This window comes from Bidens hawaiensis, unplaced genomic scaffold (assembly GCF_021521415.1).
Source record: "Bidens hawaiensis isolate Kalapana, Puna unplaced genomic scaffold, B.hawaiensis_p1.1 tig00001920_1, whole genome shotgun sequence".
In the NCBI taxonomy this organism is placed as follows: Eukaryota; Viridiplantae; Streptophyta; class Magnoliopsida; order Asterales; family Asteraceae; genus Bidens; species Bidens hawaiensis.
In genome coordinates this window covers 213,539-230,944 of record NW_027491107.1, presented here as the reverse complement: position 1 = coordinate 230,944, position 17,406 = coordinate 213,539, and the positions used below count along the sequence as shown (strand labels likewise).

The following is a 17,406-nucleotide window of genomic DNA, read 5'->3' as shown; positions in this document are numbered from 1 at the left end:
TCAAGGACTATTAGTAATGAAAAATATTTGCATATCATAAGCAAAGATCAGATATTGGAAAAACTACCAATGCTCCATTCTGGTTTACATTATACATATATAAATGTGCCTCAAGCACATATGGCAGTCAAAGAAAATTGTTGTGTTATGATATCATAGACTTATGGCATGACATATTAGGCCATCCAGGATCCACAATGATGAAAAGGATCATTGAAAATACACATGGGCATCCACTGAAAGATCAACAAAATAGATAATGTCTCAATTTACATCTTGTTCTCTTGGGAAATTAATTACAAGGCCTTCGCCATTAAAAGTCGATAAAGAAACACCAATGTTTCTTGAAAGAATTCAAGGTGACATATGTGGACCAATTCATCCACCATGCGCACCATTTAGATACTTCATGGTCTTAATAGACGCATCCAGCAGATGGTCTAATATCTCTTTATTATCGACTCGCAATGTTGCTTTTGCAAAATTTCTTGCTCAAATTATCAAATTACGTGCACATTTTCTCGATTATATTATTAAAAGAGTAAGACTTGATAATGAGGGAGAATTTACATCACATGCTTTTGATGATTATTGCATGTCTGTGGGGATTGTTGTAGAACACCCTATTGCTCATGTACACACACAATATGGCTTAGCCGAGTCGTTGATCAAACGCCTACAGCTAATAGCTAGACCATTAATAATGAGGACAAAACTCCCTGTTTCTATTTGGGGTCATGCAATTATGCATGCTGGATCATTAATTCGTGTGAGACCAAGTACGAATCATAAATACTCTCCCACACAACTTGTTTCCGGAAATGAGCCAAACATCTCTCACCTTATGATCTTTGGGTGTGCCGTGTATGTTCCTATTGCACCACCACAACGCACAAAAAATGGGTCCCAAAGAAGGTTGGGAATATATGTTGGATATGAAACGTCTTCCATCATAAGATAACTTGAACCTTTAACAGGTGATGTATTTACAACACGTTTTGCTGATTGCCATTTTAACGAGACAATATTCCCAGCATTAGGGGGAGAAATGAAAAGGCAAGAAAGAGATATATCATGGTGTGTGCCATCATTAGTACACCTAAACCCAAGAGGAATTGTCAATCAACTCGAGTTGAGATTCCAAGCAAGAAAAACCATAATAATGCACCTCATGAGTCCCTAAAACGTTTAAAACGTGGAAGGCCAATCGGTTCAAAGGATAAAAATCCTCAAAAAAGAAAGGGCTCTGAAAAAGATACTGGCCCTAATGAAGGAATGATTGACAAAACCTTCCATCAGGAAAAACATTCCCTTAGGAAGAAATAAATGATTCCAATAAGGAATTGTCAATCTATGGTCAATCACATATAATGTGGGATCGAGATGAAATGGAAAATATTTGATGATATATTTTCTTATTCTGTGGCAAGTGATATCATGGAAGAAAATGATGACCCTGAACCAAAATCTGTAGATGATTGTAAAAATCGACAAGATTGGAACAAATGGAAAGATGCCATGTAAGCTGAATTAAACTCACTAAAAATCGAAAGGTTTTTGGACACATTGTCATTACACCAAAGTCAATAAAGCCTGTAGGATATAAATGGGTTTTTGTGAGAAAAAGAAATGAGAAAAATGAGGTTACAAGATATAAAGCAAGACTTGTAGCTCAAGGTTTTTCTCAGAGGCTAGGAATTGACTATGAAGAAACGTATTCTCCTGTTATGGATGCTATTACGTTTAGATATTTAATCGGCTTAGAAGTCTCTAAAAATTTGGAGATGCGTCTTATGGATGTTGTCACAGCTTACTTGTATGGATCACTAGACAGTGACATCTATATGAAGATTCCTGAAGGATTTAAACTCCCCAAAGCATTAAGCTCAAAGCCTAAGGGAAGGTATTCCATCAAGTTACAAAGATCCTTGTATTGACTGAAACAATCTGGAAGGATGTGGTACAATCGTTTGAGTGATTATTTGTGTAACAACTCGGGTTTTTCATTTATTATAAAATATACAATACCCGACCCATTTTTGTTTTCGGGTAATTTTTAATCAACAACGCATCACATATATCGAGCTAATAGTATTTTACTATTATCGTTATTATATTTAATTAAGTTTCAAATATAACTTTCATTTATATACAAGTTTTCTCCTAAACTTAAGATTCTACTTTATTATGTATCCACACTTAAACTTCAGGGACTTAGATGCAAATCGGTCCATCTTTTATTAAAGAAAAAAACCCAAACCCGTATCCATTTGATGCACAACCCGTCTACCCGTTTTCTTTCTTGTACCTTAATTCTCGGATTATATTTGGAATGTGTTCGTAAAATCATTTATTATACCTAAAATTGATTTAACCGTCATACTTATTATAGAAAACGAGACCAATAAGATTTCGATGGTCAAACTTAACCTAACTAGCGAGGCTGCAATGTCAATTAACCCTCCAGAGGTAACACGATTTCAATTAACCTTATATGCACTCTCCTGAATAATTCGCGAAGATAACCCCTGTAATTATTTGGGTTATGGTGGACTGCTACTATCGTCGCACTCATGGTTTCCGGCCGTCAGTTTTAATTTGCCGTTCATCATCCAATCAAGATCGTTTATGGAATCATTGTCGGTGAATCCCGAAGGGGTTTAACTGCTCTCATCCTCACATCCTCACTTTTACTTCGTTCATTTAATCAGGTGAGTAATCACTTCCCTACTTTACTGTTTTTAAATCTTTTTGGGGACGTATGCGTATCGTATCATATTTACGTATTATCTAGTATTCAAACCGCAACTGTTTAATCCTTGTGTGTATATCAGTTTATGCCTAACTTGCTATTTGCTTACTTGCTTTATTTGAACCGCATTCGGAGAGGTCCAACATATTCCCAGTCTAGTATGATCATACAAACGTCGTAGTGGCCGGTGTCCGATGCATTGACAATGGTTTCACCGACACCTCAATTTTGGTAACCAATGCCCATTCGCACGGCAACGGTTTAGCCATTTCTTTATGGTTGATTGTTAGTGTATGTGCTATGGTTTAACTGTTTATCTCACTGGAACAGTTTGCATCTTTCTATATTTAGTATATATTGTTACTGTTGTGTCTTAAACTTGTGTTTTACTCAATCAACATGTGTTGTTGACAAAACTTTATTTTATACGCATATGCAGGTTGGTGAAGACTTAGTGAATAATTTAGTTATAAGAATATTTTAACCAAGAAATATAAAATTTGTATTGTCGTATGAATTATGTACTTGTTTGTATTGGATTTATTTGATAATTGAATTCAATTAATAGATATTGTCATTTAAATATTGCATGATAGTAACATTTGAAAAGCTATGACAATCAGTTCACGCACCGACATTTTCGCCTTAGGTTGGGGTGTGACAGATTGGTATCAGAGCCGAAGGTTTAAGATAGGTCGTTAGTGGTGCCTTGGTAACATGCTTAGGAACCTCATACGTGCTTATTTGTTTACCTGATGTGTTCTATTTGATTTTTTACAGCTTACGTAATTACTTGCTAGATTAAATACTTATTTAACTGTTTAATTAATTGTTTATTTTATTTGTCATGCACACACACACACAACTCCGAAGCTATGCTTCACTCTCAAAATTATTTTATTACTACGAGACTATGTCTCATTCTCAAAATATTTTTATGACTTCGAGGCTATGCCTCAATCTTAAAATATTTCTATTAAATTTTATTAAATTGCATTTTATTGTCGGAAATTTCCTTGCGAGTTTCCTAGCTTTGTTTTTGCTCGTTTTCCCTTAAAACTAGGGAGTGTGACAAGATTCCCCGCCATAGTGGAAATTGTCATGCGACCGACACTGTAAGCGTTTAACGTAACCGGCTAAACGGTTACACCCTTTATTGTGTTTTATTGTTTTTTAAAATGTCTAGTCGGGTGTAAAACCCATGGGACGCCATGGACACGCCAACTGTACATTTGCACAATTTGTTATATTTGCGATATTTTTGTTGGAACATTATCATCCATGGTGATACACGAGATGTTTCAATTACTTGTGCTTGAGTTCGTTTATTCGTTATTTAGTTTGGTCGGTCAAATCGCCATGTAACGCTCATGGACCGAGAAACTCAATTGATTCGTTGATTCGTTAATTAAGTTGGGCCATTCAAATTGTCATGTAATGCTCATGGGAGGCCAACTCACATACTTGTTTTGGTTTTGGTATGCTAATAAGTTGGGGAAACAAAATGTCATGGAAAACATGGGAAACCCAACACATCGAAGAACATTCATTATTTGTTTATTTTTTTATACGAAATGATTATAATTTGATTTAATTATTTAATTATTCTATTATTATATTATTCAGTTACTCAGTTACTTACTTATTTACTTACTTACTAAATCATTTTTGAATCATGATCTATTGATTCGATCTATTCATATACTCAAAACATTTTTACTCTCATGATCGGATACAAACCCTTCATTTATCAAGACTCGGTTATCACGAGCCAATCAAAACAATATACACTCTATTATTAAATTGGTTTTCCTATTCATCTTATCACATTATTATATTATCAGAATATCAAGTAATTTAAATAATAGTATCGCACAACTAATGATCGAATAACTTTATTATACTCATGGTATCATATACATAAACTATTAAATATATATTTCAATTATTCAACTTCAAAATTTTAAATTGTTAAGACATATTAAAACTCATTCACTCATCAAATTAACTCATTTATTTTCAGTTAGATTTTAACTTATCCTTAAGTTATGAATAAACATCAGCATAATATACTTAAGTATCGTTTTTACACAATAACTCATATGAAATCTACACAACTATCCAATTCCCTCAATAAATCACATCCTTATAATTATAGAATGTTTTTTTTCAACATCAAATAACATCAATCATTTATTTTCTATAATCGTCTCATGACCACATGTTTAGTCAAAGAGATAGCTCATGCGATCTCTAAAATAAAAAAATTTCTAAAACATAAATACAATCAACTCAATCTTGTTCATTAACTTTTTCGCTAATAAATTCAATTTATCTACTCATACCCATTCTCATAACAACAACAGTAACAAAAGCGAGTCTAAAACACCAACTATATGTTATCAAGCAAATAAACAATCAATCGCAACAAAATCATAGCATTTCAAACAAGAAACTGTACGTCTAAATTAACTCGTTATGCTTCACTTGCGACTATTACTATTCAATTCAATCCTCATATCGCGTTATACCCAATGTAATCTCTTGCCTCGTACCACAAGACATCCCACAACGATCTATGTCGTCTATTTCTATAACCCATGTTATGTCGTTTGCTCAGCCCTACACATCTGTTATCCATACTTGCTTCAATGGTGGAAATCCTAATCACCTACGCCATGTGTGTTCCCGATTCAATCATATTCATCAAGCTTAAAATTTCCAAACTTACTCTATTAAACCCTGCTTTGAAACTTAATCAAAATATTTGAATTCAATCAACTTCAATTATTCAAATTATTATAGATCTAATTAATCAAGTTATTTTTTTTAAATCAGATAAATCATAACTAAATTTATCAAAGAAGATGTTTTGTCATTTTTTTCTAAACATATTTTATCTTTCTCAATCATAACTTATAACAAACCTTTATTCGATTTTAGGATCTAAAACAATTTCAACTTTAATAATTTATTAATTTTAAGTAATCATGCTCATACAATAAAATCTATCTTTTCAAAGACAACTGTTAGCAATGGTATATCTTCAAAACATGTTTAATTTTTTTTTAATATTATATTAAATCAACTCCAGTATTCAATTCAATTTTTTTTCTAGCAATATTTTACATAATAACTATCTTCTACTTATAACCAAAAACGTATTAAAATTTTTGTTTCCTCAAAATCTTGTCTATTCTGGCGCTTGTAAACCCACATGATTAGACGAGTCATGTGGAACATCCGACGATAACGGTAATTATGGTCCGGAACATAATTATTGAAGTCATCGCATGGAAATCATAGTGCGTACAATTGTGTGTCGTAATCTAGAACCGAAAGTAGTTAGAGTAACGGTACGAATGTTAAGATGATAAGGACATGGTGGATACGCCGCTGGTACATCCTATATATAAGTGTCCTTATCAAATTTTCATTTGGAGCGTTGTTTTGACTATTCAAAGTTCTGTATTATGATAAACTTTAAAATCATATTTACACTTTTTTTTTACTTTTCTTAAAATTTAATGAGGTTGTTATAGTATTCTTTAATTTCGGGACGAAATTCCCTAAAGTAGGGGAGACTGTAACAACTCGAGTTTTTCATTTAATTATAAAATATATAATACCCGACCCGTTTTCGTTTTCGAGTAATTTTTAATCAACAACGCATCACATATATCGAGCCAATAGTATTTTACTATTATCGTTATTATATATAATTAAGTTTCAAATATAACTTTTATTTATATACAAATTTACTCGAAAACTTAAGATTTTACTTATTATGTATCCACACTTAAACATGAGGGACTTAGATGCAAATCGGTCCATCTTTTATTAAAGAAAAAAACCCAAACCCGTATCCGTTTGATGAACAACCCGTCTACCCGTTTTCTTTCTTGTATCTTAATTCTCGGATTATATTTGGAATGTGTTCGTAAAATCATTTATTATACCTAAAATTGATTTATCCGTCATACTTATTATAGAAAACGAGATCAATAAGATTTCGATGGTCAAACTTAACCTAACTATCGAGGCTGCAATGTCAATTAACCTTCCAGAGGTAACACGATTTCAGTTAACCTTATATGCATTCTCATGGACAATTCGCGAAGCTAACTCCTGTAATTAATTGGGTTATGGTGGACTGCTACTATCGTCGCACTCATGGTTTCAGGCCGTCAGTTTTAATTTTCCGTTCATCATCCAATTAAGATCGTTTATGAAATCATTGTCGGTGAATCCCGAAGGGGTTTAACTGCTCTCATCCTCACATCCTCATTTTTACTTCGTTCATTTAATCAAGTGAGTAATCACTCCCCTCTTTTACTGTTTTTAAATATTTTTGGGGACGTATGCGTATCGTATTGTATTTACGTATTATCTAGTATTCAAAACCGCAAATGTTTAATCCTTGTGTGTATATCAGTTTATGCCTAACTTGCTATTTGCTTACTTGCTTTATTTGAACCGCATTAGGAGAGGTCCAACATATTCTCAGTCTAGTATGATCATACAAACGTCGTAGTGGCTGGCGTCTGACGCATTGACAATGGTTTCACCGACACCTCATTTTTGGTAACCAATGCCCATTCGCATGGCAACGGTTTAGCCCTTTCTTTATGGTTGATTGTTTGTGTATGTGCTACGGTTTAACTGTTTATCTCACAGAAACATTTTGCATCTTTCTTTATAGTATATATTATTACTGTTGTGTCTTAAACTGGTATTTTACTCACTCAACATGTGTTGTTGACAAAACTTTATTTTATACGCATATGCAGGTTGGTGAAGACTTAGTAAAGAATTTAGTTAGAAGAATATTTTAACTAAGAAATATAAAATTTGTATTGTCGTATGAATTATGTACTTGTTTGTATTGGATTTATTTGATAATTGAATTCAATTAATAGATATTGTCATTTAAATATTGCATGATAGTAACCTTTGAAGAGCTGTGACAATCAGCTCACGCCCCGACATTTCCGCCTTAGGTTGGGGTGTGACAATTTGATAAGCAAAGGATACACAAATAATCTTATTTGTCCATGCGTCTTCATTAAGAAGACAACATCAGGATATGTGATCATAGCTGTGTATGTTGTGATCTCAATTTAATTGGGACACAAAAAGAAATTAATGATGCGATTGCTCTTTTAAAGAAAGAATTTGAAATGAAAGATCTTGAAAAAACTAAATATTGTTTTGGTTTACAAATTGAACATATGCATAATGGGATACTTGTGCATCAGTCAACTTATACTGAGAAACTCTTAAAGCGTTTCAATATGGACAAAGCAAATCCTTTAAGCACACCGATGGTTGTTAGATCACTCAATGTTGACAACGATCCATTTCGTCCTTGCGAAGATAATGAAGAGATTCTTGGTCCCGAAGTACCATACCTCAGTGCAATTGGAGCACTTATGTATCTTACTAAGGTGCTGTTTGTTTTTCAGAGGTAAAACGTCTGCAGTCTGCGGACCACATCTGCAGACATCTGTAGCAGAAGAGGTGGACCAAACCTCTGTAGTCTGCGACAAGAAGACTGTTTGTTTTTTAACATCTGCAGACTGCTAAAATAAACTGAAATTTAAATAAAAAATGTCTTCAACATCCAAATTTATATAATAGTCAACAACACTGAAATAATTTTCATAATACCACAAACATTTTTAAATCAATCCAACCAACTCAATTAGACAACACTATATACATATAATATACATAGAGACCTACAAATAAACCGAACATTCATTGACCCGCTTGTTTACATCCCGGGCTCTAACTAAAACAATTACATAACATAAGGGGTCTTGATTCAACCCCACTATAAAATCTTCAGTCCACTCCAAGTTATTTTCATTGTTGCAAATTTATAAACTTGCAGTGTTGGTTGTTTGTAGTCACACCTCCCGATCACAACCTACCATTTCTTGTAGACTCTTCTAAAAATCACCATCACCATCACCCTCCACAATCATCAATAAACAATTCCAACCCATTATTACAAACATCTGTCTGTCTATGATACAAACAATGAGATTTCAAGAACATATACCCAACAACAACAGTCTGTCGATTGTTCAGCGGAAATCGTTTGAGAGAGACGCGGATCTTTGGAGAGAGAGAGGTTTGGATCGTTGACGGCGGCTACGGAGATAACCGGCGGCGGTGGAGGAGGAAGGATGGCGGCGACGGTGAGGGTGGAAGCTAGGGTTGGGGTGGAGAAGCTAGGAGGAGGGTGGAGCTGCAGGTTTTGATTATCTTTGTTGTTGATAATGAAAAAAAAAGAAAAGAAGGGAAGAAGAGGTGGGAAGTGATAGGGGCAACACTTCTAGAAGAAGAGGACGCGCAGACGCTTTTAAATGAAACGTCTTCTAAAAAACAAGCACACTGCCGAGCCCAACGTCTGCGCGTGGTCTGCGCGGTGCAGACAAAAGAGGTGGAGAAGTGCTTTTAGTGAAAAACAAACAGCACCTAACTATACAAGACCTGACATTTCTTTTGCAGTTAATTTATTGGCAAGATTCAGTTCATCCCCTACTAATAGACATTGGAATGACATTAAACATAGTTTTCGGTATTTAAAAGGAACTGCTGATTTAGGTTTATTTTATCCTGACGATTCAAAAGAAGGGTTAGCTAGTTATGCAGATGCAGGTTATTTATCTGATCCCCATAAAGCAAAATCTCAAACTGTATACGCATTTAAGAATGGATGAACTACGATTTCATGTCGTTCTCATAAACAAACACTCATTGCAACATCTTCAAATCATGTTGAAGTCATTGCATTGCATGAAGCTTCAAGAGAATGTGTATGGTTAAGATCTATGTCACGACACATATTGATTTCTTGTGGACTAGAGAAAGATTGAATTCCAACTCCTATCTATGAAGATAATGCAGCTTGTGTCTCGCAAATGAAGGAATGGTATATCAAAAGTGATAGAACAAAGCATATACCACCAAGATACTTTGAGTATACTCGAGATCTTATTAAAGACAATCAGGTTGAGATGAGATATGCCCAATCCAGCAACAACTCAGCTGATCTTTTCACAAAAGCACTTCCCACAACAATATTCAGAAAACATGTCCATGATATTGGCATGCGTCATGTACGAACAATGTAACGCCCTGCAACTTGATGGGGAGCTATATACTGCACTCTTTTTCCCTTAGCTAAAGCTTTTTCCCATTGAGTTTTTCTTTAGCAAGGTTTTTAATGAGACAGTACTTCAAGACTCCGAAGTTTTGAAAATATGTCATCCAAGGGAGAGTGTTATGAACCACCTACGGTTCTTTTTGGATGACACCATTTGTCACCAATTATATATGTTTGTCTCATAAATAGTGTTTTTGAATAGTTATTTGGTATTATAAATACCATGTGTTTGTAATAAAGATATGCATCCAGTAAAATTGTAATTCTTACATTTATTTACTCTCTTGTTTTTTTGTTATTAAAGTTCGATTATTACTTCAATAATATTGTTATAATTAGGGCTAATATTATAACAGTAACCATCTTTCTTTTTACTAAAATGTAAAAAACAAAATAAATAAATAAATAGAACTCAGAAAATATGATGGGTCTAATCAGTTAAAATTTCAATCACGTGGATCTTTAAATAATTTATTTCATATAATAAATTAGTGAATATAAAATACAAAAACTATTGCATCATAATCCTTTATATGCTTTCTATCTTTTAAGTGGATTGAAAAACTTTAGCGTAATTTTAAAAATAAGAAAATTAGATTCTAATAACATTATTTTTGCGTAGTTTGTCGATAATAATTTTATTTAAAAATATTTGTCACCAGTTCTATCTTTTACGTTATTTTTTTCTCATTGGAATTATGTTAGAGAAAAACATATCTTCGTTAAGTTTTATATTTCAAATTAATGTTTTAGGATTTTTATAGTAACATGCTTTTGACCGTTAGAAAGGTAATAAAATCCACACGATGTCTTGCAATTGAGTGGAGTTGTAGTACAAAATTAGATCGTATATCCCACTCGAGAGACAAAAGATGGTAGACCAGTATGCTAAATGGTTGGTTAGCTGAAATGTTTTGGCAATCTTGGTGTAGAATAATTGGTGACAACCACTCAGAATTTAACGTGAACCTGGTATGGAGACAGTGCTTTGACAGTATTATAAGTACCATCTTGATTGTTTCGATGAAAACGTTATTTGTTAAATATGTAAATAGTTTCATACGCTAGTTTCAAAAGTGATTTGCTATGCTCATACAATTTAGACCTCACCAACGTTGAGCTAACTTATTTAGCATGCGTATGAGGAAAGTCACTTGCTTCCAACAGCAAATTGTAGTTTACCCCCATCATGTCGGCTCCCAGGGTTTGTGGAGTCCTTTTGAGTTTTTGGTCAACGTTCTCATGGTTACCAAAAACGTCAATTTATGACTTACTCAACAGGTTATATCGACATGTCAATTCAAATTCAAGTACCCAAAAAGTGTTGTTTCGGGTATATTCTCTATCCGATGAATCAAATAGGTAAATCAAATAAAATTACCAAAAATTGAACACGTCAAAGATCGACTAAAACTTAAATGCTCACAAACGGAATTTCATCCAAAAAGATCTATCACTTCACTAAGTGCAGTTTCTATAACATGCGTTTATTTATATTTATAAAATTCAATAAAATAGACCAAATTAGATGTCTATCTAGCATATACTAAGATTTTATTACTCTACAAGCTATGAATCTAAAACTAACACATGATGTTGAACTAAAACTAGAAAACCAATGGATATAGCGATATACTTACAGAGTTAAACTAATGAATGTCGGGTCATAAAGAAAGAAGACTTTTTTGTATATCTGAAGGATCAGCTAACCACCGGCAGAATAACCATGCTGCACCCACCACCGATAGAAGGGATAGCGTAGCCAAAAATCCAAAATGTGACGCGTCATTTGCAATTATAACAACACCCAATATTATTGACTCTGCCAAGCTGGCAATGGAAACCTCGGTTGCCCCAATAAGATTTGCTTTAGAAGGTGGGATTCCGGTTTGTAGAATTTGTGCCCCGACTACTTTGTATGACATGTGTCCCAATCTTGATAACACCTGAAGATAGAGTTGTTCACTTTTATATAACCATTTTAGAGATATATCACTGATAGCGGGTCAAACAGGTCGATAGTCAACCAAAAAGTGTTTACCACCTTCTAATCACCTATGTTGCAATGTTTAGAAGCAGGATCAAGATTTCATTAATATTTAAGAATTGGATCATAATCATAGTTAATGTATTAATTATCAATGATAAAAAATTGACAAAAACAATGTTGGTAGATCAATCAAATTTGCTTTGACCCATCACCCAATGTGTCCAACTTGTCCTTTACGCCAACTATAAACTTCATATCTATACATACATGTGTGTGTGTGGAGAGAGCTTCATTAAAGATTTAAAGCATTGTGAGAACAAACCTAAAACGTTTAATTTTTTTATCAATGGTTCAACTTTTTTAAAATATTTTCTTCTTACATACAAATGCCTATGTTATGTACACACTAAACCATTAAAATAATTTGTTCATATGTTTTATAAAATTTGTATATGCGTGTATCGATACACGTGTAGGTTATGTGTAACTTGTTCTATCTACACGTGATTCTTACACGTGTAAGTTATATACGAAATGCTTTCATATTTGGTGTTCATTTCAGGATGGATGAATAAACATTGCACTTCAACCATTTTTTTATATTTAAAAGAAAATTAAGATTGAGGCATAAGAAAAAAAAAGACTTACAATAAAACCAAGAAAAAACATAAGTGCAGTCTGATTTTTAAGAGCCCCACTCCAATAAACACCAACGGCCATTGTAAGAACTGAAGCTTGCAATATGAGTCCAGCTGCTCCAGCCTACAACAAGAAATCCATTACAAACTTAATAGCATCCTTTGTCTTCCGCAGTTATATTGTTTTAACATGATGCTATTTGAACCAATTAACCTATAAATGAGTTAATCTAAGTTATGTGTTTATCCCTAACAGTCAATTTGGTTAATCTAAAAATCTTAAATTGAAAGAGAACGCGTGAAAGTCACCAAAGTGTTCTTAGACAATTAATACCATGTCATATCAAAGGTCTATGTTATGTCATATGAAATGTCTATGTTTATGTTAGGTCATATGAAAGGTTATGTGTCCTCTATATAAAGGACCCTCTTATGTATCCACAAGACATAGAAATCAATTCTGAACACAAAACATTTACAATTACCAAGTTAGTTTGTGTATACATATGCATAAAACCTCCTAAATATATTTACTAAGAAAATTTTTTAGATTTTTATTGTAGTAAAACAGTATCGTCAATCAAACTTAAATAAAAATTTATTTACAAAATATGAAAAACATGAGAAAAACAAACATGCGAGTGGGCCCAACCTAGCCCAATCAGTTTAGGAAGTCCTCACAGATGTATAAACTAAGTAAAAGAAGCCTACCTTTAAAATGCGAAGTCGCTTGACCATTTGAGCAGACATGAACGTTGCTCCAACACCCATGAAAGCACATAAGCAACTAAAGCCTCCAATAAGAGAGGGGCTTAAACCTGAAGAACATTAAAAAAACATATAAAAACTTAAAAGCGGCATATGCAAATGAGCTTGGAATAATAGCCTTCTCGTTACTTAATATCAAATGAAAGCAGAATTCAAATAGCATTTCAAAAGTTTTAAAATTCTGGTGGCACAAGGTGTCTTGGCCTCAATACTAATCTATAGCACTGATCATGATCATTAGGTAGTGTTTGGATGTGCATTTAAAGTGATTATAGCGCTATCAAGTCGGTATACTCATTTTTGAGTGTTTGGCCAGAAGTGATTTAAGAACTTTCAATTGTTTAGAATCAAGATAAAAGATTTAGAGAAGCATGTAAGAAGTGTAATAAAACTGATTCTTGAGTAAATGTAAAACTATTGATCTATTGAAACAATAATTCTTCATGGCAAATATTTGCGCATCCAAACGCTCACTTAAACAGTTCTTTCAAAAAGGAAGGGAACATAAAGTACCATGTTGTGTAAGGAAAGCTGTCATTAGACCACCGGGGGCAAGTACAACATTAAAACAAAGAAGTACATAGGCTAAGCTAGCAGGAAGAACAGGCTGCTGCATGTATTCAACCCAGCCGTGTTTAATAGCAGCCATACTGATATCAACTGATTACATAGAGCACAAGTCTAGTAAGACAAAAAAAATGAAAAATAATTATATATATATTACTGTATTAGTCACACATTAACCTGAATTATCATCATGTGGCTCAGGTTCTTTGGAGGAAGTTCTGCAGCATGTTTGTGCGCATTTAGCACGGTCAAGAACACCATAGGAAAGCTTGTTGGTTAACCAAGTGAGACCAATCTAAAATATTCAGAACAAATCCCATTATAAACACAAATATGTAATGTATGACCATTATATACAGAAAATTCGTACTTCATTACCACAACAGGCAATGCCCACATCATAAAAGCAGCAGCAAGCTTCAAGCATGTTACCGTTTCATATTTAGATAGAAGAATGCCAAACAGTGATGCCCCAGCAATCTGCAATCAGTGTTAAGTTTGAAAACTTTTATCAAACATATACTACTAATGCATATAACAAGACAGTATTAAAGAATAAGACCACAATTACCTCACAAAGGAGATCAATACGACTCAGAGTCGCATTCGCTTGAGCAAGAGCAATAGGCCGGTTAGTTCCTGCTAACTGAACATACAGATTTACATTAATAAATTGGCTCAAAAAACAGAAGTATTTGGATGTTTTTGAAACTGATTATTTGAAAGTCAAATTAATAACTTTTTAATACCAGAACAACCCAATCGCGTTCAACTGCAACCCCGAGAGCAAGTCCACATAGCCTTTCGACAGCCCCAGCTAATACTAATGTGATAAACCAGGGGCGCATGAGTACAGAGGTTTCAAGTGAGGCGTGTGTCATATGTGCTTGCATTATCATCCCGACTGATAACAGTTGAGCAGATGCCTGATATATCAACAAACAGGTTAATAATTTCAAAGAGATTTCATGCCAAATATGACTAGGTATGTTTGATTATGGAATAACCTGAACAGTAGTCAAAAAATTATATGCAGGTACACGAGGAAATTGATCCATAAGTTTCCCAACTAACGGGCCTCCAGCAATAACAGCAACCTGTTACAAAAGAAAAATGAAAGAAGATACAGTAAAAGATCCTTTCACCTGAAATTGACAATAGGAGCCATAAACACGTATACATAGTATGTGTACCCATACATGTTTATGGGGCTTCTTCAGAACCAATATTATGTTGAGTACCATGAAAACCGCATAAGCACATGTACATGGCGCTTCAATCAAAAGGGTAAAATGGTAAATTAGAAAAGGTTTATTTATTCTCCCCACTCCTGTAATTTATCCCCTCAAGTTTTTTTTCTTTTTGAAGTATAAGAATGTGAAGATATGAACATACATGTGCAAATAGTGTACATGCTCTATGCATTTAGACAAAAGACTATCAATACCATATCTAAAAAACAAATCTTGAACATACTGAATGTATACATTCTAGTCACAATATATGATAAATAGTAGTACAACGGTTAAAGCGGTTCTTGCACTTCTCAAGATATAATTGGTTCTGAAAGTAACACCTCTTGACCCCTGTACATGTGCATAGTGTATGTTTGTGTGTCTGTATGCGTTGAATCTTATATGAGTTGATGAAACCTTACTGCAGAAACCCATGACTGCAACTGGAAGAAGGCTTGGATGAAGCAAAGCAATAGCAGCAGGCCAAGCAAAATTCCATAATTGTTCCACCATGTTCCCAGCTAGGCAACTAGCATATAATGCTGATAATCATATATCATCATTATGTTAGAAACACATGATGTGATATAAATACAAGTCTATGCCACATAAGCTTATTTGTCAAAGACGTCTAAATAAAATATCCTCAATAAATACCCAGTCTAACCAGAATATATTATCAAAGTTAAAATTTGCTAGAAAGATTTATCTGGGATGATTAGTATACCATATAGCCCTGCTGGATGAGCCGGCGTTGCAGCAATGACATCCTGTTCTTCCTCTGAAAGAATCTGGGGAAGGAGAACGCTTAAACATATAAATTACAAGAAAAATAGATAAGAAAGCAGAAAGGCAAAATATATAATGTTACCGGCAATGCTGTCGAATCATGTCTACAAAAGTGCCTTCGACCAGCAAGTTTGTTGATTCAGTGGTATCATGGATTTCAGAATTAATGTGGACAATAGGAACCGAACAACTTGATGCATCTGGTGCAGAATCATGATGAACATCTTCTTCGGTTACAATATTATTCAAGACTTCAATGTTTTTCATAGAGCATCTTGTATAAAGATTGTTCAGCGGCGGCTTCAGCCTGCGGACAATTGATGCATTATACATGTAAATTTGAAACCTCAAAAAATTTCCATAAATTATGGTGAAAAAAAAGCTGTACCTCTCAAAGATGGTGTTGAAATGTTTGTTTGCATGTTTCATTTGTACGTTATGCATTTAGGTTGGCTTGTGCTAATATTATAATCATAACTACGTATGTGATGGATGATGAACTACATAACGAGGCTGTCTAAGGTGAATGCAAGATTTTCATATGGATGATGATATGATATGATAAACTAACCTCTACTATGATATGGTTTTTTATATAACATAATAATGTTTGATAAACTATAGCGTTGTGATATGCTTATTATTATGTGTTTTACATTTCGTTCGGTGTAACATAATGCGTGTGGGGTTGAATGTTTTAATGTCTGTTATGATTTGTTCGGTTTAACAGTCCTGCTGCAGGTACTAGTTAAATATAATAACAATTATTATTAATATGTGAGACATGTAAGAAAGAAGTAAGGATTGTGTATATGAATTTAGTAAATATCCATTCATTACATTTTGAACCTAGAAACCCTAAAAATGAGGCTGTTTGTATTCGCCAATTGCTGATATAGGAGAAGTGTTTATGTAAATCCTCCAGTTAATATATATATATATATAGAGAGAGAAAGGATGGAAGTGATGGTAGAAGAATTACCTGGAATTAGGAAAGCGTTGGATGAATGGGCGACGCAAGGGTTTAGTGTAAGAATGGGATTGACAACAAGAAGAAAACCTAATTGAATTTGAAGCAGTAAAAACCGAAGCCATACTGCTACTGCTGCTTCGTCGTTGAAGTTAAAGCAGGAGGTTGTAGTTATCGTCGATTGAATAATCAGTTGAATACTCATGCATTTGAAATTCAAAGAAATAATAATATGAGAATTAATTTACAGTCAGTCCCGGAGGAGAGGAATATCAAAGGAATATATATATATTATATTATAAGCGACTGGCGACTGTGTGTCTCGATCAAATGTTATCTTTGGGACCTTGAGTTTCTTTGTGGGCTGATTAAGCAACGGAATAACCAAATATCTTTAAATTGTGACGTGCCGTCTTATTCGCCACTATTCTTATTCTTTTTGACTTATTCATCTCCTCTTAATCACGTAACCTTAGTGTTACCTAAACTTATCTACCAAAAATGAGATTACATTTTTCTT

General features: G+C 33.8%; 1 pseudogene across 1 annotated transcript; it reads right to left on the bottom strand.

Moving 5' to 3' along the window:
- Nucleotides 1–11,337: 11,337 nt before the first annotated feature.
- Nucleotides 11,338–17,059, bottom strand: LOC143599532 (solute carrier family 40 member 3, chloroplastic-like; annotated as a pseudogene). The gene is made up of 13 exons (XR_013147312.1): nucleotides 16,899–17,059; nucleotides 15,999–16,223; nucleotides 15,855–15,918; nucleotides 15,545–15,669; nucleotides 14,900–14,989; nucleotides 14,642–14,818; nucleotides 14,464–14,538; nucleotides 14,271–14,372; nucleotides 14,070–14,187; nucleotides 13,839–13,985; nucleotides 13,269–13,375; nucleotides 12,568–12,681; nucleotides 11,338–11,875 (listed from the first exon to the last, which is right to left on the bottom strand). The product of XR_013147312.1 is annotated as a solute carrier family 40 member 3, chloroplastic-like (transcript).
- Between the last annotated feature and the right edge of the window lie 347 nt (nucleotides 17,060–17,406).